The sequence below is a fragment of the Leopardus geoffroyi genome, chromosome E3, assembly GCF_018350155.1.
Source record: "Leopardus geoffroyi isolate Oge1 chromosome E3, O.geoffroyi_Oge1_pat1.0, whole genome shotgun sequence".
Classification (NCBI taxonomy): Eukaryota; Metazoa; Chordata; class Mammalia; order Carnivora; family Felidae; genus Leopardus; species Leopardus geoffroyi.
The window spans coordinates 2,992,770-3,015,739 of record NC_059340.1 but is presented as its reverse complement, the minus strand read 5'-3'; the positions used below and the strand labels follow the sequence as shown (position 1 = coordinate 3,015,739).

Below are 22,970 nucleotides of genomic sequence, written 5' to 3'. Positions count from 1 at the left end.
ACTTACTGGAAAGTCATTTTTATAATCACTGCTTTCTTGTTCCAACTTTGTTGCTCTTAAAGCAAGGGTCTTTTATCTTGCTTCAAACTCTTGTCTTCTTACTGCTAAATTATTTAGCATCTTCAGAACTTAAGTATTATTTTATCAAAGTGCCACAGGTATCTTCCAGGAGTTTGAAATTTCATTAAGCCCATCTATTGATCAATTTAGAGGGAAACAGTACCCTCACAGTGTTGAGCTTTCCCAATCAGGAAATGGGACTGCATAGCCAAAGATTTTATTTCTATTCCTTTGCAAATTTAGACTTGCCTCACAGAGGTCTTATACACAGTGTAGTATACTTGCTCCAGACATTACAACGCTTTGCAAATTTCCTTCCAGATGTTTTCTAATATGGTTACTGCGAGTTATACAGGAAAGCTAACTGAAAAAAATTCTTACATTGTGCAAGAACACATATAAAAAAGTATACAAAATAAAAATAAATGGAACTATGACCCAGATCAAAATACGGAACCTTGGAACATTCCTGACTGAGACCCCTGCAAGAATCACTCCTCTTCCCATCAAAACAAAAGGCTCCCAAGTGTACTGATGCATTTCTTGATACATCTATGGGTTCATCTCTACACATAAGTTTTGCCCATTATTTTGAACAATATAAAAATGGAATTATAAAACAGCTATTCTAAGATACTGACCTTTTAAATTAAGAATACAAAAAATAAAATACTGTGTTTCACATTTATTCCCTCCACGATGCTCTTCCATTTTTAAAAAATTTCTTTTTATTCTTTATTTTTGAGAGAGAGAGAGACAGAGACAGAGACAGAGTGCCAGTGGGAGAGGAACAGAGAGAGAGAGGGAGACACAAAATCTGAAGTAGGATCCAGGCTCTGAGCTGTCAGCTCAGAACCCGGCGCAGGGTTTGAACTCACGAACCGCGAGATCATGACCTGAGCCAAAGTCAGACACTTAACCAACTGAGCCACCCAGGCACCCCAATGCTCTTCCATTCTTTATGTTGACCAGAGTTATTTTCCTTGTCTCCTAAGCGCTCCTTTGAACATTTCTTGCAAGGCTGGTCTGCTGGCAATAAATTCTTCAGTTTTTGTTTGAGAAAGTCTACGGTTTGTCTTTTGTTTGAGAAAGTCACTTCTGAAGGATAATTTTTGTCGGATATAGAATTCTAGGTTGCTGTTCTTTTCTTTTTTTTTAATTTAATGCTTTGAATATTACACTCTGCTCTCTGCTTGAATAATTTCCAGCAAGACTTCTAATGTAATTATTATTTTTTATAAATTGTTTTAATGTTTGTTTATTTTTGAGAGACAGAGAGAGACAGAGCATGAGTGGAGGAGGGACAGAGAGAGAGGTAGACACAGATCCAAAGCAGGCTCCAGGCTCTGAGTTCTCAGCACAGAGCCCAACATGGGGCTCAAACCCATGAACCATGAGATTATGACCTGACCCAAAGTTGGATGCTTAACCAACTGAGCCACCCAGGCACCCCAATGTATTTCTTCTTCTTGTTCCTTGCTAAGTAATGCATTTTCCTCAATCTGTTTTCCCCCCAATATTTTGAATGTGCCTAATAGTAGACTTCTTGGAATTTATCCTAATTGGTGTTCTAGGAGTTTCTTGGAGTAGCTAGAGGTTTGGTATTTGTAATTAATTTGGAGAATTCTCAGCTATTATTACTTCAAATATTTTTCTTTCTTTCTTTTTTCTTTTTTTTTTTGAGAGAGAGCATGAGTGGGGGAGTGGGGCAGAGAATGCAGAGGTAGAGTGGGGGGCGGGAGAATCATAAGCAGGCTCCACACTCAGCCTGGAGCCCAGTGTGGGGCTCAATCCCATGACCCTGGGATCATGACCTTAGCTGAAACCAAGAGTTGGACACTCAGCCAACTGAGCCACCCAGGCACCCCTCCTTTAGATATGGTTCTTCCTCTTATTTTCTTTGTTGACTATTTTGAGAGAGAAGAGACAACACACACGTGAGGGGGTAAGGGGCAGAGAAAGAGAGAGAGAGAATCCCAAGTAGGCTCCCTGCTGTCAGCATGGAGCCCAATGTGGGGCTTGAACTCATAAATCATGACTGCAAATTGGACTGCAAACTGCAAATTGGACACTTAACTCACTGAGCCACCCAGGTGTCCCATTCTTATCATATGCTACACTTTTTGTTAATTGTCCAATAGTTCTTGGATATTTTTTCATTGTATTTTTTCTCCTTACATTCCACTTTGAGAAGTTTCTATTGACATATCTTCCAGCTCACTGATTCTTTCCTCATCCATGTCCATGTGACTAATGACCCCACTGAAGACTTTTTTTTTTTTTTTTAAACAGTTTTTTATTTCTAGAATTCCCTTTGATTCTTCTTTGGAGCTTCCATCTCTCTGCTGATACTACCTATGGCTGCATATTATCTTTTCTTTTTTTTTTCATTAGAGTCCTTAAAGTATCAATCATACTTATTATAAATTCTCTATCTGGTAATTCCATAATCTCTGTCATATCTGAGTCTGGTTCTGACGCCTGATTTGACTATTAGGACTGATTTTTCCTGCTCTTTATTTAGCAGCCTTATAATTTTCTTTGAAAGCCAGGAATGATGGAAGGGATAACAGAAACTGATGTGAGGAGGTATTTAGTGTGAGGTGTTATGTTAGGCTGTCTAGTTGCTGGACTGTATTTAACATTTTCTGTAGCTGTAGTGCCAGAAAAAAGTTCCCTTGTTGTTGCCCCTTGTGTTCCTGTTGTCTTTGGGGTCCTAAAAACTCTTCTTAAATACAGTCTATGTCTTGCAGCTGTCCCAGTTGCCCTCCACAGTGGTTATACAGCAGCCCTGCTGATGTGGTGATAGATGCCTGGGAAGGAGAGTATTCTGTGTTCTTAATGTTAAGTCCCAGTTTTGAGTGGGCCTGAGTCCTTGGGCTGAGACCTGAAGAAGTAAACTAGACCATTTGTCTCTTCCCTTACATGAGACAAGAAGGCTGGAGGATTCTGAAAGTGGCTAATTGCCCTGTTCCAAGGTCAGATAAGGCTCTGATGAGATAGTTTTCCTCACAGAGCTGGACTTCATAGGGAGAATGGTCTGGGTGTGTCTCAAAATGGTTAATTTTTCTCTTCCCTGCCTGCAACGAGAGAACTTTTCTTCCATGTTTACAGTAAAAATCAGGTGAGATTCCAGGAGATAAACCCTACAAAAGTGGGGAAGCCCCCTAAGACTGAGCCTCCAGGAGTTTTAAATTTCAAGCCGGTGCAGTCAGCCTCCAGTAATACATCAAGACCTACCACTTAGTGTTCTGGTCATCTAGTGGTGTGGTGGCTTCTGTTTAGGTACCTGACCTCAGTTGTGATTCTCTGTATTCACCTGTCTCTCAGCCTCTGGGGTGGAGGTCTGCCCTGTGACCTTAATTCCCTGATGAGCTCTCTTTACCAGTGTGATTGGTTTTCTCATGTGGATTCAAATTACCTTCTAGAGTCATTTGCTTTTAGCCTGAAGAAGTTCCTTTAGTGTTTCTTGTAAGGAAGACCTGATACCAACAACTACAATTTTTGTTTAGCTGGGAAAGTTTTTACCTTTGTTTTTAAAGGATATGTTTATAAGATGTAAGATTTGTGGTTGTCAAGTTTTTTCCTCTGAGCAGGTTGTATGTTATCCCACTGCTTTTTTGGCTTCTAGTGTTTCTGATGAAAAGCCAAATGTTAAGCTTACTGGACTTCCCTGGCAAGTAACGACCCATTCTTCTCTTTTGCTGCTTTCAAGATTTTTCTCGGTCTTTGACTTTCAGCATTTTTATTCCAATGCATCTGTTCATGGATCTCTTTGGTCTTTATCCTATATAGAGTTCATTGAGCATCCTGGATGGGTGGGTTATTTTTCAATAAATTGGGGATGCTTACAGCCATTATTTCTTCATATTTTTTTTTTCCTGTTCCTTTCCTTTCTCTCTCTCTCTCCCCTTTTGGTATTCCCATTTTGCATATGTTGGTGTGCTTAATGGTGTCACATTTCTCTGAGCTTTTTTCATTTTTCTTCATTCTGTATTCTCTTTGTTCTTTGGCTTTCATAACACTATCAACAGATTTTCAAGTTTGTATATTCCTCCTGCCAGTTCAAATCTACTGTTAGCCCTTCTAGTCAATTTTTTTTTTTTAATTTCAATTATTGTACTTTCCAACTTTAGAATTTCCACTTGGTTCCTGTATATAAATTGTTTGCTGATATCATCTATTTGGTACAAATTTTTCATTATACCTAACTTCTTTAACTGTGGTTTCCATTAGTTATGTGAACACATTTATAATGGTGAATTCAAGGCTTTTCTGATAAATCTGACATCTGGTCACTCTCACAAGCAGCTTCTGTGGACTGCTTCCCCCCACCCCTCCTCAGTGTATGCCACACACTTTTCCTGTTTCTTTGCATGCATCAGTTTTCTTTTGGAAACTGGACATTTTAGAAAATATATTGTTGCAGTTCAGGGTACTGGTCCCCCCCCACCCCCCACCATGAGGCTTGTCACTACTTACTTATTTATTGACTGGCTACATTATTTTAGTAAAGCGTATTTCCCCCCAAGAATGATAAGCTTCCAATGTTGCTCTGTGGGGATACTGATGGTCACCCTGGTGTAACAGTGGTTTTTGTAAGGGTCTCTTCCTTTCTTTTCATGAACATGCCCAGCTGTTAAACTCTACTAATTTCCAGTTGACTGCTTTATTGTTTCCAATAATAGCCCAAGGCCTAAATTAGTCAACAAATGAACTTAATCACATTCTGGCTTCTCTGGAAGAATTTTTTTTTTTTTAATTTGTTTTATCTTTATTTATTCTTGAGAGAGAAACAGGGTGTGAGCAGGGGAGGAACACAGAGTGAAGGAGACACAGAATTGGAAGCAGGCTCCAGGCTCCGAGCTGTCAGCACAGAGCCCGATGCGGGACTCAAACTCATGGACCATGAGATCATGACCTGAGGTGAAGTCAGACGCTCAACCGACTGAGCCACCCAGGAGTCCCTGGAAGAAGGGCTTTTGAAGCCGGTGTCCGCCATTTGTTCTCACTTCACGAGGACCTCCGTCCCATTGCTTGCCAGGAAAAATTTCTTAGCCAGGGTACTGGAGCTAGGAGTGGGGACAATAGCAAATTTCTGAGCGTCATGCCCCATCTGCCTCTTCTAGGAGCTGAGCTCCAAGGGGAGGGGTAGGGTAGAAGCCTGAGGTCCTCTTAGCTTACCTCTCCTGGCATGGAACCACTGCCTTACAATCCAACAGGGAGCTGCAGCAGGATAAGAAACACTGATGTCCCGCCCTTCTTGGAAAAAAAAGCCCTCTAATGGGGATCTGGAGGCAGAAGGAGCCCTGTGTGCTTGGCCTTGCACTCTGGAGTGGACTGTCTACCTTGATGAAGCTGGGAATGATGAGGAAGGAGCAGGCTGATTTAAACTCCACAGACTCTCACCTTTCTAAAAGGATTTCTGTAGCTTTTCTTCAACAGATTTTTATTTGTTGCTTGTGCTCAGGACAATTTCTAGAGTCTTTAAATGCTGGGGGTTTTTGAAAAATAATTTTCATTAGTTTTACCGTAGAGTAGGTCAGTGGAGCTCTTCACACTGTGATGCTAGAGGTTGATATCATCTGATTTTTTAATATTCATTTTTTGACTAATCATTCTTACTGATTTATCTTACTGGTGGCAAAAATGCTAAAAAGAGAACATTTATACATTGCTTTTATTTTTAAATTTAAACTTGTTTTAAAATTCTATTAAGTACTTAAATTCCAGTATAGTTAACATACAGTGTTATATTAGTTTCAGGTGTACAATACACTAATTCTATAATTCTGTACATTACTCTGTGCTCATCATGATAAGTGTACTTTTTAATCCCCATCACCTAATTCACCCATCCCCCACCCACCTCCACTCTGGTAACCACCAGTCTGTTCTCTATAGTTAAGAGTCTGTTTCTTGGGGTGTCTCTCTGTCCTCCCTCTTCCCCAACCTTGTTCATTTGTTTTGTTTCTCTACTGCTTTTAGGTCAAACTAGATGAAATTGCCAATATCCAGCCATTTTGATCTACAAAAACAGCTACTTCATATTATTTAAACTGTTATGTGGTTAGTGCAGTTCTAAATGCTTTATATATATAAATATATATTTAAATATATAAACATATTAAATATAAATATATCTATATATAAATATATAAAATAATATATACATATATATTATTTTCACTAATCCTTAAAACAACTTAGGTAGGTACTATTATTACCCCCACTTTACAGATGAAGAGAACGTTTATAGAGAGGTTAATTTACTAAAAACCTCACAGCAGCACGTGGTTGACCTGGGATACAAACCCACACGGCAGGATATACCTTCATAATCGCCACAATGCAGTGACGAGGAAGCGCGTGGCACGCTGCGGGCAAAGTGCAGGCTAACAGCACCCCCGCCCCCCAGGTGGAACATGTGTGATGTTCCTTGGACACTCCTGTCCCCCAAGACCAAAGAGAGGGGTTTAAGTGCTTGCCCTGGTGATGTGAGAAACCAAGGCAAATGAAAAATTAAATTCCTTTACTGCCTACAACCCATTGACAAGTCTTGGAAACCAGCAGAGCGACCTCCCTCTAGGAGCTCAGCTGCCTGAATGATGACACTCTGCCAGGGGCAAAAGACAATCTTGGCTTAACATTATCCTGATCCCCCAAGATCCTGTAAGTCTACTTTAGCATATAAAAATTCCTTCGGAAACTTCCTTTATCTCAAGTGCCCCAAGATACACGCTGGCAATCATACTCCAAGCTTATGCCCTCCTGATATACATCTGAAGGGTCTCGTGACTGGGGTTTCACTAAACGGTAACGAATGGTGTTTTCTCGACAGTACCTAGCCCCTCAAAGTCCTGGAGTCCTTGATTCCAAAACACCTCAGAGACGGCCTCTATCCCTAAACCCCTCCCAACCTGAGGATACATCATCTGTTACCCATCAAAGCCCAGTGCAGCTCTTCCTGCCCACGGGTTCTTTCCCTGTACTTTAATAAAATCACCTTTTTGCACCAAAGATGTCTTCAAGAATTTTCTCGGCTGTCAGCTCGGGACCCCCACCATCACCCCAAAAACTTCATCAATAGGAACTCTCAAATTAATAGTTTCAATCAATTACTTTGGATTTTCTGGAGAGACAAAGACATCATTTGCCAACAATGATACATTTTTCCTTCTCTCTCTTCCTTTCCAATAGTGTTATTACTATTTGCCACGTCTAATTATGTTGCTGTTCCGTCCCTTCTATTTCACACACTAATTCTGAAATCACTAAAATACGGCACACTTACATATGCGCTACGGTTCAGGTACATAAACTGCAATTCAAGAAAATGAGCAGGGGCCGAGCTCAAAATCAACACACTCGGGTACTGGTGGTTTCTCTCTGTCGGTAACTAGGTACATCTCTGGGAAGACAGTCACTGTGTGCTCCCCGGCTTTCACAGTAGTGAAGTTAAAATGATCAAGCATTGTCCATCCCAACAGTTCCATGTCTTTCTTTGGCGAATTAGTGACATACTGACAGGGGATAGATGAGATTGTAAATGTAAATGCCAGGGCTCCTAGCTTAAAAGCTTTATATAATTTGCATAAATCTGCATGCTGAGTTCAAAAGGCACAAATCTGTAACATTAAAGTTAATTAGGGCAAACTACTAGTTAATATGAATCGAGTATTCAAGAATAACACAGACAAAATATACAGTTTTAAAAACCAATTGTTTTCATCATTTCCTGATTAAAATCACTAAAATAAGCTTCATTCACATATGGCACAGTCAGCGGGGTACACAACTCCCACACAGACCACTGCAGGAGAGCAGGGTAGAGAGGAAGGGTGTCCCAGGGGCTGGGATGACATGGGCTGTAGATTACTGCTTGGTGCTCCCGTGGTGTAGGTGGGGCTGAGGAGGGAGCAGGAGGCAGGCTGGGGGCAAAGCAGGAGGTAGCATCCCCCCCCCCCCGCCAGGTGGGAGATGTGTGGCACTGTTCACCACGACCACCGCCCCACCCCCCGCCCCTCCCGGGTGGGAGATGAGTGACATTGCTCAAGCACTCCTGGCTGATAGAGATCACAGTCATGCAAGACATAGTCTCCATCAGTTTACAAATATCTTAGTAAATTACAAGAAAAAGGCAATCTCATCAACAGCCTAATCTCCAGAAACCTATAGCTCAGTTTCCTGGAGCTCCAACATCACCTTCCCGGCCATAGTGATGTGGGGAACAAAGGCTAGAAGGAAATGACAGGTGAAATCAAATTTCCTTATAACCTGCAGCCCGTTGACAAATACTTGCAGCAAATACAGAGTAGAACATTTCTCCAGAAACCTCCTACTGCCCTGATGTTAATGCCTTCCTGGAGGGAAAACCACCTTAGCTTGACATTAGTGAAGCCTCAGGTATCTTCGGAGGCCTCTACAGCACATCACAGTCCCTGAGGAGGCCTCCCTTTTGTCCTTACCTCCCCAGATTCCACGGTGTATAACCAGTCATGCTTCCCAACCCCAGCACAGCTCTTCCTGCCCACGGGTCCTGTCCCCGTGCTTTCATAAAATCACCCTTTTGCAGCAAAGACGTCTTCAAGAATTCTTTCTTGGCCATCAGCTCTGAACCCCATGAACCCCACCATCACTCCAAAACCCCATCAGGTTGACAGGGTCTTTCCAAAGTTCTGGGTGCTCCAAAAACTCTCCTAGACAAACTGAAAACATTGCCACCAGTTCCGTGGTCGGTGGAGGAGGAACTGCCCGGCACTTCAGAAAGTACCTACTGACGTGGGAAACAAAGGCAGAGGGAAATGGCAGATAAAACTGTATTTCCTTGTAAACTGCAGCCCACTGACAAACACTAGAGGCAGGCAGGGTAAAATATTTCTCCAGGAACTAACCCTAACCCTATTATCTTAATGCTAATGTGTTGTGGAGGGGTGGGGAGGGGGGACCTTAGCCTGACAATAGCTAGGCCTCAGGTATCCTATAAGACTTCTTTAGCATATGAAAATCTCTTCGGAACCTCCCCCTTGACTGTAACCCCCCTCCCCAACTACCAAATGTATAACCAGTCTCTCCAGAGGGTTCCCATGCTTTAATGAAATTGTTATTTTTGCAACAAAGATATCTCAAGAATTCTTTCTTGGCCATCAGCTCTGGACACCACCCCACCATAACCCCCAAAACTTGATCTTCTAGAACACCTTGGGGTGTACGAGGTGGTATGGTGGGCTGTTCAATGAGATGTGGCCAAGGAAGCCAAGTGTTCTGTAATCTGCAGACATTCTACTCCCTGCGATTCCAGGGGGCAGCGGGCAGCACATTAACTGCAAGGTCAGGTTCCTGACAGCTCTTCTGTACACAATGACTCTTCCTGCGTCCACACCCGACTGAACCACAGTTCACCTGAGAGGAGCGTCTCCAGAATGACAGAATAAAAACTGCCGAAAATCCAATTATCCATTAAATTAACGACAACAGTGGCAAAACCTTTTTCAGAACTCTGGAAATTAGTCAGAGGCTAATCCAATGAGTGTTTATTAAAGAAAAACTGATGACCCTTGTCAAAACCAGCAAACGTGGGTGTTTTTACCTGTCCCATCGCTATATCCCTCTCCCCACTTCCACAGGATCCTTGAAAACCAACAGCCCTGCAACCACAGCAGCCATGCAAACCAAGTTGCCTTGGAGCCACTAAGCGGAATAGAAGAGAGAATTATTACTAGTTTGTCGGTCAAGAAGTTCCCTTGAAAAGCTCCATTCTTAACGTTTACCTTTATTTGGCCTCAGACCTCACTCTGTATGACAAGTGCTATCCCTTGTTTGCAACCAATGCCCAGCAATGGCATTTGTTGAAAATAATCCGTGACAACTGTTCAATATTGCAGTAGCCTGAGGCAGCAACACTAGTGGGAGCTATCAACAGACTGATAAAAAGCTTAAAAGGGAAAAACTGGGGAATGAGATGAGTTTTGAAAAGCTGAGACATTCCAGGAAATTTAGAAGGCCACAAACATGGGCAGGACTTTGCACACATCTAGGAAAGACCTGACAAAGCCGTAAAATTTCACCTCTGCAAGAATGTTGCAATATATGAAAATTAATCAATATAAATACATTCACGGAATGAAGGGGAAAACTATGTGATCATCTCAACTGACACAGAAAAAGCACTTAACAAAAACAAATACCTTTTCATGATAAAAGCACCCAACAAAGTGGGAATAGAAGGAAATTATCTCTCGGGGCACCTGGGTGGCTCAGTCGGTTAAGCTTCTGACTTCGGCTTAGGTCATGATCTCATGGTTCGTGTGTTCAAGCCCCACATAAGGTTCTGTGCTGATGATGGAGAGCCTGCCTGGGATTAACTTGGTCTCCCTCTCTCTCTGTCCCTCCCCCCATCTCAAAAGAAACAAATAAACCTAGGGGGAAAAAAGAGCAATTCCATTTAAAACAGCAGCAAAAAATAGCATCAAAAAAGAAGAAAATACTTAGGAATAAACTCAACCACGGAAATAAAAGACGTGCATATTGAAAACTACAAAATATTGCTGAAAGAGATTAAAGAAGACACAAATAAATGGAAAGACATTCCGTGTTCACAGATTGGAAGATTTAATATTACTAAGATGTCAATATTAACCAAAGTAATCTAGAGATTTTAATGTAGGCACTATCAAAATCCCAATGCTGTTTTTGCAGAAATAGAAAAATCCATCCTAAATTTCACATGAATCTCAAAGGACCCCAAAAAGTCAAAATAACCTTGCAAAAGAACAAAGTCAGAAGTCTCACACTTCCTGATTTTAAAACTTATTACAGGGGCGCCTGGGTGGCTCAGTCGGTTAAGCGTCCGGCTTCAGCTCAGGTCACGATCTCACAGTCTGTGAGTTTGAGCCCCGCGTCGGGCTCTGGGCTGATGGCTCAGAGCCTGGAGCCCGCTTCCAGTTCTGTGTCTCCTTCTCTATCTGCCCCTCCCCCGTTCATGCTCTGTCTCTCTCTGTCTCAAAAATAAATAAACTTTAAAAAAAAAAATTAAAAAAAAACTTATTACATATCCGTAATTAAAATAATGAGGTACTGGCATAAGCACTAACATACAGACCAGTCAAACACAATATAAAGCCCAGAAATAAACCCTTTCACATACATAGTGAAATGATTTTTGACCAGGGTGCCATGAACATTCAATAGGGAAAAAAACATTCTATTCAAAACATGGTATAGAAAAAGTGGACATCCACGTGCAGAAGAATGAAGTTGGTTGGACCATGAACTTATACCATAAATGAAACGAACTTGAAATGAATCAAAACCCTAAATGTAGGACCTAAAACTATGTAACTCTTAGAAAGAAAGCAGAAGAAAAGCCTTATGAAATTGGATTTAATAGGATTTCCTGATATGACACCAGAAGCACTGGCAGCAAAGGTGAAAACAGATCAGTTGGCCTGTAGGGAAATGCAAATCAAAAACACGTGGGGGGCCTGGGTGGCTCAGTCGGTTAAGCACCCGACTTCAGCTCAGGTCACGATCTCATGGGTTCATGGGTTCGAGCCCCACGTCGGGCTCTGTGCTGACAGCTCACAGCCTGGAGCCTGATTTGGATTCCGTGTCTCCCTCTCTCTCTCTGCTCAGTCTCTCTCTCTCAAAAATGAATAAACATTAAAAAAAATTAAAAAAAAAAACCATATCGAGATCACCTAACATCCACTAGAATGGCTGCTATCAAAAAGAGAGAAAATGACAAGTGTTGGCGAGGATGTGGAGAAACAGGAAGCCTGCTAAATTGGTGGGAGTGTAAAATGGCATGGCCACTATCGAAAACAATGTGGGAGTTCCTCAAAAATTAAAAACAGAACTATCCTATGATCCAGCAATGCTATTGGGCACATACCAAAAGAGCTGAAAGCAAGGTGTCAAGAAAGTATTTGTACCCGCATGTTCAGAGCAGCACTATTCACAATGGCTAAGAGATAGAAGCCATCCAAGTGTCCATCAAATGATGAATGGATAAACAAAATGTGGTCTACCCATACAATGGGATATCACTCATTCTTAAAAAGTAAGGAAATTCTGACATATGCTACTGTATGGATGAACCTTTGGGATGTTTTGCTAAGTGAAATAAGCCAGTCACAACAAACAAACAAACCACAAACACTGTGTGATTTCACTTACATGAGGCACCCAGAGTAGTCAAACCCAAAGAAACGTAAAGTAGTACAGGGGTTGCCAGAGGTTGAGGGAGGAAAGGAACAGGTGGTTGTTTAATGGAGGCCGAGTCTTGCAAAATGGAGAAGCTCTGAGATGTAGTGAAATAAATGAGTGAAGTAAAATTATTAGAGGAACACAGAGAAAATCTAGAGGGTTTTCTAGCTCCCTAATCCAAGGCCCTCCTGAGTTCTAGCTGGACTCCGGCCCTAGGATTCCGAAGATACGTCTCAGAATCTAATTATAAATTCTCCATTGGGCTTAAAGCACTTTGAGTGGTTTTCATGCGACTACAGGCGCTCTAACGAACACGGGCACATAAAGGAAAGTGGGGGACACTTGACGCGAAAGATGCATTGCTTACTTCCTAATTCTGCCACGAGCTTGTTTTGTGCTGAACTTGGAAAATACAGACTACTGGGGATGAAACATTTTGTGCAAAAAAGGCTGATCCCAAAGATACTATAATTTGTCTTCGAGAGGGAGGCTGTTCATCTCAAAAACCACACAGTAGATTAAGTGGCTTAGACACACATGAGCCACACTTACAACAAATGTCCCATACATCTCAGAAAGAATTTGGCCTCCAGCCTTTGATATTATACATTCACTTCCTCCAATTGGAAGAGACCTAGTGTTTAATTAATGGGTTATTTCATTTGACCAAGTTTTGGAAAGGAAACATTATAGAAACTGCAAACGCTAACTCATCTCAGGTAATACGTTTAACTGATACATTTAACCCTCTTACTGAATTACGGACTTAACACTGAAGGAGCAGTTCCATTAAAATTCTAAAATGAATCTATTCAAGTATCGTTTTTAACATCATCGACAGTGAATCAAAGTCGGAAAGCAGATTTCACAACCTTTTATTAATCTGGATAGATGTGTGAAGACAAACTTAACATTCTTTTTCATCTAGTTATGCCAATGTTGATTTATTCTCAAGCAGGTCACAGAATTCAGGCATCCCTCCCCCGCTCCTTACAGAGCACCAACTGTGCATTAGGCTGCTGCTCTAGAGTGGCAGAGTCTAATGATAGAAATAAATAAATTTTATTTAAAGTTTACTTATTGAGAGGGAGCATGTGTGGCACACTAGTGGGGAAGAGGCAGGGAGGGAGAGAGAGGATCCCAAGTAGACTCCACACCGTCAGCATGGAGCCTGATGGGCTCAATCTCACGAACCGTGAGATCATGACCTGAGCTGAAATCAAGAGTCACATGCTTACTGACTGAGCCACCCAGGCACCCCGACTGGAATAAATTTTATGACAACTACAGTTAAACACCAGCATGATCTCACAGGTAAATGAAGAGAGCTATTGCTCCTTAATTCCAACCACCTGTCATGAAGATAAAATGGGATCTACGAGCCTTCGACTTACTGGGAACTTGGGCCACAGCAAAGGTGCTTTCACTACGGGCACAACCAGGGCACGTGGCAGGTCTGCACCAACAATTCCGGACGTGCTTTCTCAGGGTAGGTGATCTGAGACGTTCTGGAGTCTTATGAAAATTAAACTCTTGAGCCCACTCCTTGGAGAACCTAACTCAGTAACTGGGGGGTGGGAGTCCACGCCAAGGGTCCAAAGTGATCCTGATGGCATTCAGATTCGAGAGCCATCTGTCCTGACAACAGTCACTGTAGGGCATGAGAACTGGGGTAAACTCCGTGCAGAGAAGGCTGAAAGACAACTGGTTTCCAAAACACCACTGAGGGGAGCCACTTCTAGCCCCCCACGCTCTTCCATTCACTCCTTCATTTCATAAATATGTCCTCACCACTTTATTGTTAGTCACTGCACCAAGGGCTAGGGAAGCAAGAGTCAAAGAAGACAGACATAGCCTTGGGCACTCGGGCTGGGGGTGATGCAGATATTAACTGCCCTATAAAATGGGGTGGGGCTGGAGAAGGCAGCCGGGGACAGAAGCCACAGCTCCACAGCCACTCACCTGTCAACACTCTGACCCCAGAGCAGAGAAACTCAGAAGCTGCAGTTCTGAAGAAAGAACCGAGTGAATCCACTTGAATTAAAAGGAATGCTTCTACTACTTGTGATCTCTGTGTATCAAGGGTGAAAACTAACTCATGAGACAGTCTCTATTGAGTGAAATATTACAAATAATTTCTTGTGCACAGCCACCTAACTGCACACATTCAGAACGTTTCCCAATGTAGTAACTATTCTCATGCCATCCTGTTCTTCAGACTAAGTATCCACTGAAAAATCAGAATTTGACTCAAGTGGCCTATTTAAGACACCAGGTGATAAATTTAAAGACCTTTTAAAGACCAAACACATTACAAAGTTAGACATTCATAGTGATATATGATATAACACCTTCTTTTTAAGAAACTTGTCAAACGCTTCTATGCTTATCATTGAATTCCATAGGGTCCATTTTATTTAATTGGGAAAAAAAAAAAACACAGAGTCCCAGGGATGGGGTGCTTGCCAATGTATAGACCAAAAGGCAAGTCCACAGCTCCTAAGATTACTTCCTAGAAACTGGGTTGTCCCCTTAAATCTCATCGTTAGTTTCTAGAAACAGGGTTGTCCCCTTAGATCCCTTCCTAGAAATGGGGTTGTCCCCTTAGATTCCACTGGATGGCTTCCAACCAAAATGCTCCCTCTCCACAGCAAGAATGGCCACTTGAGGAAACCGTGAGCAGCTCCTCCGAACAATCTAGTCACCACCCTTATAGTCCAGCGAGGGTTAAGCCTTGAGCTGTCTCACGGGCTCTGCCTTATGATGCTTACTGTAGCAGCTATGGAATCCTGAACTGAAGGCTTCATTTGCATCCTCTCTGTTGCTAAACTCCTAGGCATTTCAGTGTCTTGGTTAAACAAATAAAGAAGACATATTGCAAGGATTAATTAGTGTTTGCCTCTCAGTCTCAGAACATCCCACATGGAGAAATGTGTTGCCAGTAAGAATATAAAAGTATAATTATTAGCACTGAACAAAAAATATGCAAAGAGAAATAGTTAAGATTGAGAGAGGACAGATGGGAATGAGTAAATATGAATGGCATGAAGTAGAAACTTACCGTGTAAACTTTTAGAAAAATCTTCCTTATCTTTACCTTGGAACGTTACAAAGTTCCACTTTATTCTATTTTAAAGAGCTCCAAGTAACATGGTATATCTCTCCTCCCAAAGTGCAAAAATTCATTTTGACATTCACATATGTTTATCAATTCTTCTGTACCCATTTGATCACAACAGTTCAAAAATCGGCAGTTTCCCCATGCCCTCCTGACAAAACACACAGACAGCTGGAGGTCCCAGTTCGCGATTCTGCACCGCCTACTGCTAGAAACCAGAAAGCCAACTGGAACGCATACGTCTTCCTTCATCATTTCATCTTAAAAATAAAATTAGCAGGAGGTTCTTCTCCATGGGGATTCCATTCTGTTTCTTCACAAATCTATATCCTTCTTTTATTCAGTTCTCTGAACAGGCTGTATTAGAGTAGTGTTTGCATTCCTGGGGTTTCTGTCATCATCATGTAGGTGATAGAATGATCACAGATGGAACAGGTTAAGAGACAGAAAAATTACCAACTTAAAATGTGTAGTCAAGATGTCTGCTGAGGTGGATCTCAACTAGCAAGCAGACTAAAATCCATAATGTGTTTTGCTCCAAAACGACAATACCAAAAATAAAAGAATCAGCAGGAGAAAAGTCCTTCTGACAACTAGCAGGTATCAACTGGCTTGCTTAGTATTTCACCAGTTCTAGAACATCTCTGCCTCCCTGTATCCACTTTCTGGAGTAGCGTCCTCCTGCGTGGAGGCTGGGCTTGGTCATGTGACTTGCTTCACAGTGGTTCAGTAGCAAATGTAACACAAGTGGCAGTTTGAAAAAGCATTTGTGAATTCCTGCTTTCTCTCCTGGACCCTTTACTGTGAAAACACGCCCATGTGAACCTTATGGAAAGATACAGGAGCCATGTGGAAGAGAAATGCGTCCATGTGAGGCCATCCTTTATCAGCCATTCCCAGGCATCCTGCTCTCCATGACCATGGCTGTGTAAGTGAGCCCAGATCAACAGAACACCTAACTGACCCAGAGACTCATGAGGAATAACAAAAAGTTATTCTTTGAAACCACTAAGTTTGGAAATGGTTTGTTACACGGCAATAGCTAACTCATACACTACTCAAAAGACAAGTAGAGAATATAAATTGAGAAACAAAACTATCAAAATAAAAACTATCCTAAGGTTCATCTGGGACCTTAAGCCTGATGCTGTATTTCAAAGACTGATGGCATAACCATGAAAATGCCTCCGGTTTGGGAGCCAAAGTAAAAATCTTCAAGGCTAGAGTGTGGTGGGTACAGTTGCCAAAACAGCTGATTATCCACCCTCTTGCGCCCTCCATCCTCTTACCACATCTGAGGCCCTTCCACTTGGCTTGCCTTTTGATCTGTTTGCTCTAGCTACTTTCCTGGAAGGAATAGGGACCTTAATTTTGTGAGTAAGGGAAAATGATCTAAGATCTGGAACCCAAGCCACAACTCTCACATGCCATTGGCTTCTGTCCCAGAGAAAAAGGCCATTTGTCACCTCATCCTCTCAGTCCTGCTGCCAGGACACTTAATCTTCTGACGGGCTCTTCCTGCTGGCACCAGTTCCCTCTCTGCCTTCCTGGAGTCTTCTCGTTCACATCTCTATTACCCCCCATGTCCTACGTTCCTGTCATTTCACAATCTGCTCTTTGAAAAAGTGGACACAGATGGTCCCAGAAGATTCAGAGCCCTGGCAATAGTCTCTTCCATCCACTGGCTTCTCTCCAGAGCTCCTACTCTGACTAGGGATAAAGAAAGCAGCCCGGTGCCTCAGCTGCCAGATTCCCTTAATGACAGGCGATAAGGCGTGAAAAATATGTTAGAATCCCCACCTGCATTAGCAGACATTTAGTAACCAGTCGCTGCCTGTGGGGTTAAGATGTCCCTCCCATCTCCTAGGCTGACCACTTGTTTAGCTACTGATGTGAGTATTCTCTAGGTCACCTATGTCTCAAAGGAATCCTCATTAATTATCCTCATTCCGAAGCTGTAAGCCATTTTCCCTTGTGAGGACAAGGATTTTCTTCCAGGGACCATCAAATCCATACGTATCCAAGCACTACCTATAGACTGAATACGCAGTGGGTCTCACACAGACACGTAGGTATTATTGCTTTTGAGATGTTCTGATTAATAGAAATTACTACAAACATTGCACTAAATCCGCGGTTTTTGTGTGTGGGGGCGTGTGTGCACACTAGCCCCATTATACGTTTTCTCACTTACTGAATAAATAAGAGGTCAATCAATGATTATGTGAGACTCCTAGAAAGTTTTGGTCATTAAAAAAGGTCTTCAGGGGTGCCGGGGTGGCTCAGTCTGTTGAGCATCCGACTTCGGCTCAGGTCATGGTCTCACAGCTCACGAGTTTGAGCCCCGAATCAGCTGATGGCTCACAGCCTGGAGCTGCTTCAGATTCTGTGTCTCCTTCTCTCTCTGCCTCTCCCCCACTCGTTCTCTCTCTCTCTCTCTCTCTCTCTCTCTCTCTCAAGAATAAATACATACATACATAAGTAGGTATTCCTATTCAAACATGCTGAGTGGTAACCACTGTTCTAGAAGTCATTCCAGAAATTTCATTCTTAGGTTGACCCAGGGTCACAGATGTTCTCTGGGATCATCTAACATCTTTTACACCAAACCTAACATAACATGTCTCAGGGTCTAGACAAAGGTGCACCAGAAAAAAACTGGAGGCAACATAAGCAATCGTGTGTTTCTCAACCTGGGCACTACTGACATTTGTGTCAGAGAGTTATGGTGGATGGCTGTTTGTGCATCGTAGGATGCCCAGCAGCGTCCCTCACCCTTCACCTGGCCTTCACCCACAAGATGTCAGTAGCACCCCTCTACCCAGTGTGACAACCAAAAATGTCCCCAGCTGTTACCAAGTGTCCCCTAAGGGATAAAATCCTCCCCCTGCCCCTGAACCACTCATCTAGACTGCCAGGAATATCTGAAGACATTACCACCAGAGCGAACACTTCCAACGTCAACATCAGCAGTGAAGAGTCATGTTGACAGGGCGTGCCCTTGACATCATGCGACGAGAATGGCACTTGACTTCTGTGATACTCTTTCCACACACTTATTAAGGCCTCTGTCTAACCATGGAAAAAATATCAGAGAAACCCCAAATAAAGGATGTTTTACATAGTATATGACCAGCACTACCCTAAAATTGTCAAGGTCATAAAAAACAAGGAAATCTGACAAACTCCCAAAGATTGGAGGAGCCTAAGGAAAAATGGGGCCTAAGTGTTAACAGTGGGATCCTGTATGATATCCTAGGACGGAAAAGGAACATTAAAAGTTAAGAAATTCTGAATAAAGTGTGTACTCTGGTTAATATGCTTTGTTCTTGATCATTCATTTCTAATTGCTGTCCCTGGGAAAAACAGAAGGATGGGCAGGGCAGAACCAGCCTCACAGAGAGAGCACAGAAATAACGCAGAGGGTTTCGGCGCCTGTTTGTGACAAGCTGGTGGTAAATGTTAATGGTAAATCCAGCATCACACTTTCCTTCCAGAATACAGAGCAATGGAATGAAACCATTTCCTATTTAGGGATTCTGATTACACATTAGATCAGCAGACACAAACAAATAGATCTCTGATTAAATCAATATGGCAACAAGGTTGCTTTTTAAACTAAAAGTAACTTGCTTCTCTATCTGCCATGTAAACAATCAGGGAGGCATACTTTCTCCAATGCCTCTTTATGATGCAGGTGAAATTTTTAAAAATCAATTCCCTTCAATAGAGGGAAACATTGTTGTCTCCCTAACAGCAAGCCTGCTTTCTTGTCACAAGCATGTCATGGCTGTAAAGACTGAAAGGCACGTCCCCGAGAGTGTCACTTCAGAGACCTACCTTATTCATGATCTATTTATCACGGAGACAGGCAATTACAGTTTGATTAGCATGTAATGAATGGCGTTTCTTTCCAATATATCTAGCAAAGTGGGTGAGCAAAAACCTTTTGTTGTGATTTACACCCCTCTGGACTACACAGGAAAGAGGTGGTTAGTGATAAGACATTGGGTGAAGGGGAGACTGGGTCTGGTGTTAGACCATTTCCTACAAACTTGGAACCAGGAGGTCTGCTGGCTCTGTGGTGAGCCATGACTTCCCCCAGCTCCTGATTCCAAGAGAGAACCCAGAGTTTGATGTTCCCCACTATCAACATTTTAATGTTTTTGAAGCATTAAAAGCTTACATCCTTTAAAATTTCACTTGTAATCTTGGAAATGATTCAGCAACAAAGAATAAAATCAGAAACAACTACAACGTAGTGGATTAAACCCAAATAAAAACAAATATTCTGGAAAACTTACTAACAAAATATAAAACAAAGAATTCACTTACTCTCTTAAATGAAAACATGTAAAGAAGTGACTAAAAGGCAACCGACAGAATGGGAAAAGATATTTGCAAGCGATGTATCAGATAAAGGCTTAGTATCAAAATCTATAAAGAACTTGCCAAACTTAACAGTCCCCCCAAAATAACCCAGTGAAGAAATGGGCAAAAGACATGAATACACACTTCTCCAAAGACATCCAAATAGTGAAGAGACACATGAAAAAATGCTCAACATCACTCATCATCAGGAAAATACAAACCAAAACCACACTCAGATACCACCTCACCTGTCAAAACGGACAAAATAAACAACTTAGAAACAACAAATGCTGGCAAGGATGAGGAGAAAGGGGAACCCTCTTGCACTGTTGGTGGGAACGCAAACTGGTGCAGCCACTCTGGAAAACAGTGTGGAGGTTCCTCAGAAAATTGAAAACAGAACTACCCTATGACCCAGTAATTGCACTACTAGGTATTTATCCAAAGAATACAAAAATGCTGCTTTGAAGGGACACGTTCAACCCAATGTTTATAGCAATACTATCAATAATAGCCAAATTATGGAAAGAGCCCAAATGCCCATCAAGTGATGAACGGATATACACACATCCATACATACCTACACACGCACAATGGAATACCACTCGGCGATGAAAAAGAATGAAATCTTGCCATTGAAACAATGTGGATGGAACTGGAGTGTATTATGCTAAGTGAAATAAGTCAGAGAAAGACAAATATATGATTTCACTTACATGTGGAATTTAAGAAACAAAACCGATGAACGTAAGGGAAGGAAAGGAAAAATAAGATAAAAATAGGAAGGCAAACTATAAGAAACTCTTAAATACAGAGAACAAACTGAGGGTTGCTGGAGAGGAGGTGGTAGGGGTGGGTTGAGTGGGTGATGGGTATTAAGAAGGGCACTTTTTGGGGAGGAGCATTGGATGTCACATCTAAGAGATGAATCACTGGGTTCTACTCCTGAAGCCAAACTACACTGTATGTTAACCTGAATTTAAATTGAAAAAAAAAGTGACATTTAGGCCTTAGAACATGCCACACGGCTACCAAAAGCCACCATTCTGTAAGTAAGAAGTACCTAGAGCAGAGTTACCATTTCCAGTTTCGCTGTTCGCATATACTACCTATCTTAACACCCAGAAGCATTAACTTTGTTCTTCACTAACTGATCAGAGTTCATGGATTTTAGTAAGCATACCTCTCAATTCAATTCTTCAAACAAAAGTTTCTGTCACTCAAGGGGCCGTCACATTTTGCTTGAAGTAGCGTGAAGATCCTTACAAACCAGATGCTGGTATTAGGCTGAAACGCTCTTGGCCAAGAACGTCTCAGATACCAAGACTCTTCCTCTTGCAAGTAGGAACTCCTGGTCCATCTCACTGGAATGCTGGGATGGCGGAAGGTGATGGGGCTTCAAGCAAACTATGAAAATCAGCAATTTCTTTTCCCCTGAAGAATTTTAACGGTGTCCCTCTTGCTCTGAGATACTGGTGCCTGAATATACCCTCATTTTTCTCAAAACAGTCATTATTTGGTGATGCAAGCATGTTTTAGCTCAGAATCAATTGACTGTTCAATACAATTGAGTTCCTTCTGCAGTAATTTCAGAAACTTTATTACAGTAGTAAATTGTGGTTTCAAATCAGATGTCATTCATGACCAGGCTTACAGGGGAGAAGACGACAATATGCTCTACTGCTGGCTCTCACAAGTTTCTTCTCTCTAATGGTCTTGGTTTGGGCAACAGCAAAGGTCAAGGACATAGGCTAAGTGTGCCAGGAACAGAGGCTGCTTTGACTGCTTCCTCAGTGCGGCTGCCCTCTCTGTTCCTGGGGCTCCTGTATCTCTCTACTTGTCATTTATGTGAGACAGTGGAAGGTAAAAGATGGGCGTTTTGAAATCACAGTAGTGTTACTGATAGTATTAATGTTTGCTTAAGGGGATTCTTAATTACAGATTCTTCTGTAATTAGAAGACTTTTTCTAATGTGAAATTTGTCAAAACCTAAGTCATCTTCTGATTTCGAGGAGAAAGACCAGAGGGTTATTCTCCAAACAGTACATCTGTGGACCTGTCCCTGCCCTTGGCCATGCAACAACATTTTAAGATGCTGAGGTCATATGGCCCTAGTTGTTAAGGTCCAGGCATTCATTGTAGATCTTCACTTGTGAGACTCCCTTCCTTGACCCTGCGGTCTCCTACCTCTCTGGTAAAACTAAGTACATTTTCTTGGAATTTTCAGAATGCCCCAGAGAGTATTCTTCCTTGACTGAACTCTAACCAGAAAAATCAATTCCTCGGGGCGCCTGGGTGGCTCAGTTGGTTGAGTGTCTGACCCTTGATTTCAGCTCAGGTCACGATCTCATGGTTCGTGGGATGGAGCCCCACGTTGGGCTCTGTGCTGACAGTGCGGACGGTGATTGGGATTCTTTCTCTCTCTCTCTCTCTCTCTGCCCCTCCCCCCCACACGCTCTCTCTCAAAATAAACTTAAAGAAATTCCTGGGGTGCCTGGGTGGATTCCTGGGGTGCCTGGATGGCTCAGTCATTAAAGCCCTCAACTCTTGATTTCAGCTCAGGTCATGATCTCACACTTTGTGAGATCAAGCCCCGCATCAGGTTCTGTGCTGTGCAGAGAACCCCAAGAGTCTGCTTGGGATTCTCTCTCTCTCTCTCTCTCTCTCTCTCTCTCTCTCTCTCTCTCTCCCCCCCTCCCTCTGCCCTACCCCCTGCTCCTTCACTCTGTCTCTCAAAAATAAATAAAACTTAAAAAAAGAAAGAAAAAAAGAAAAACCAATTGTTCTATCAACTGAAAACGAATTCAACTTTCTGGAACTTTCTTTCAAGTACTTGTCTAGGCCCCTATTTGGGGAAAAAGAATGTGGCTGAAGAGGAAAGTACAACCAAGTGTGGCTGCAAAAAGCTTCCGTGGCAGCTGGGCTGGCTGCCCACCAAATTCCATTTTTGTTGTTGTTTCTGAAATGCAATTTATGTCTAGGGAAGCAGCTGTACCAGAATCTGTATTTCCAAGCCCTTTTGCAGGTAGATGGGGCCACATGACAAGGTCCCTTCAGTGAATGTTGGCAGGAATGACATGCGCTGCTTCTAAGCCGAGCTCTTACTAGGGAGGCCTGCCTCCTCCTTGCCAGTCCCCGCCCCACCCCCGGCCCAGACCCCCTCCAAAGGCTGGGGCAGGGCCAGCAGTGACTGGAGCTACAGGATGGAGCGAGC

The 22,970-nt window shown here is 42.4% G+C and overlaps 1 protein-coding gene across 1 annotated transcript in view; it reads right to left on the bottom strand.

Annotated features, from left to right (window-relative positions):
- SDK1 (sidekick cell adhesion molecule 1) overlaps positions 1-22,970 on the bottom strand; it is an 888,340-nt gene that overhangs the window by 414,861 nt on the left and 450,509 nt on the right. The gene's annotated exons all lie outside the window — the stretch shown is intronic.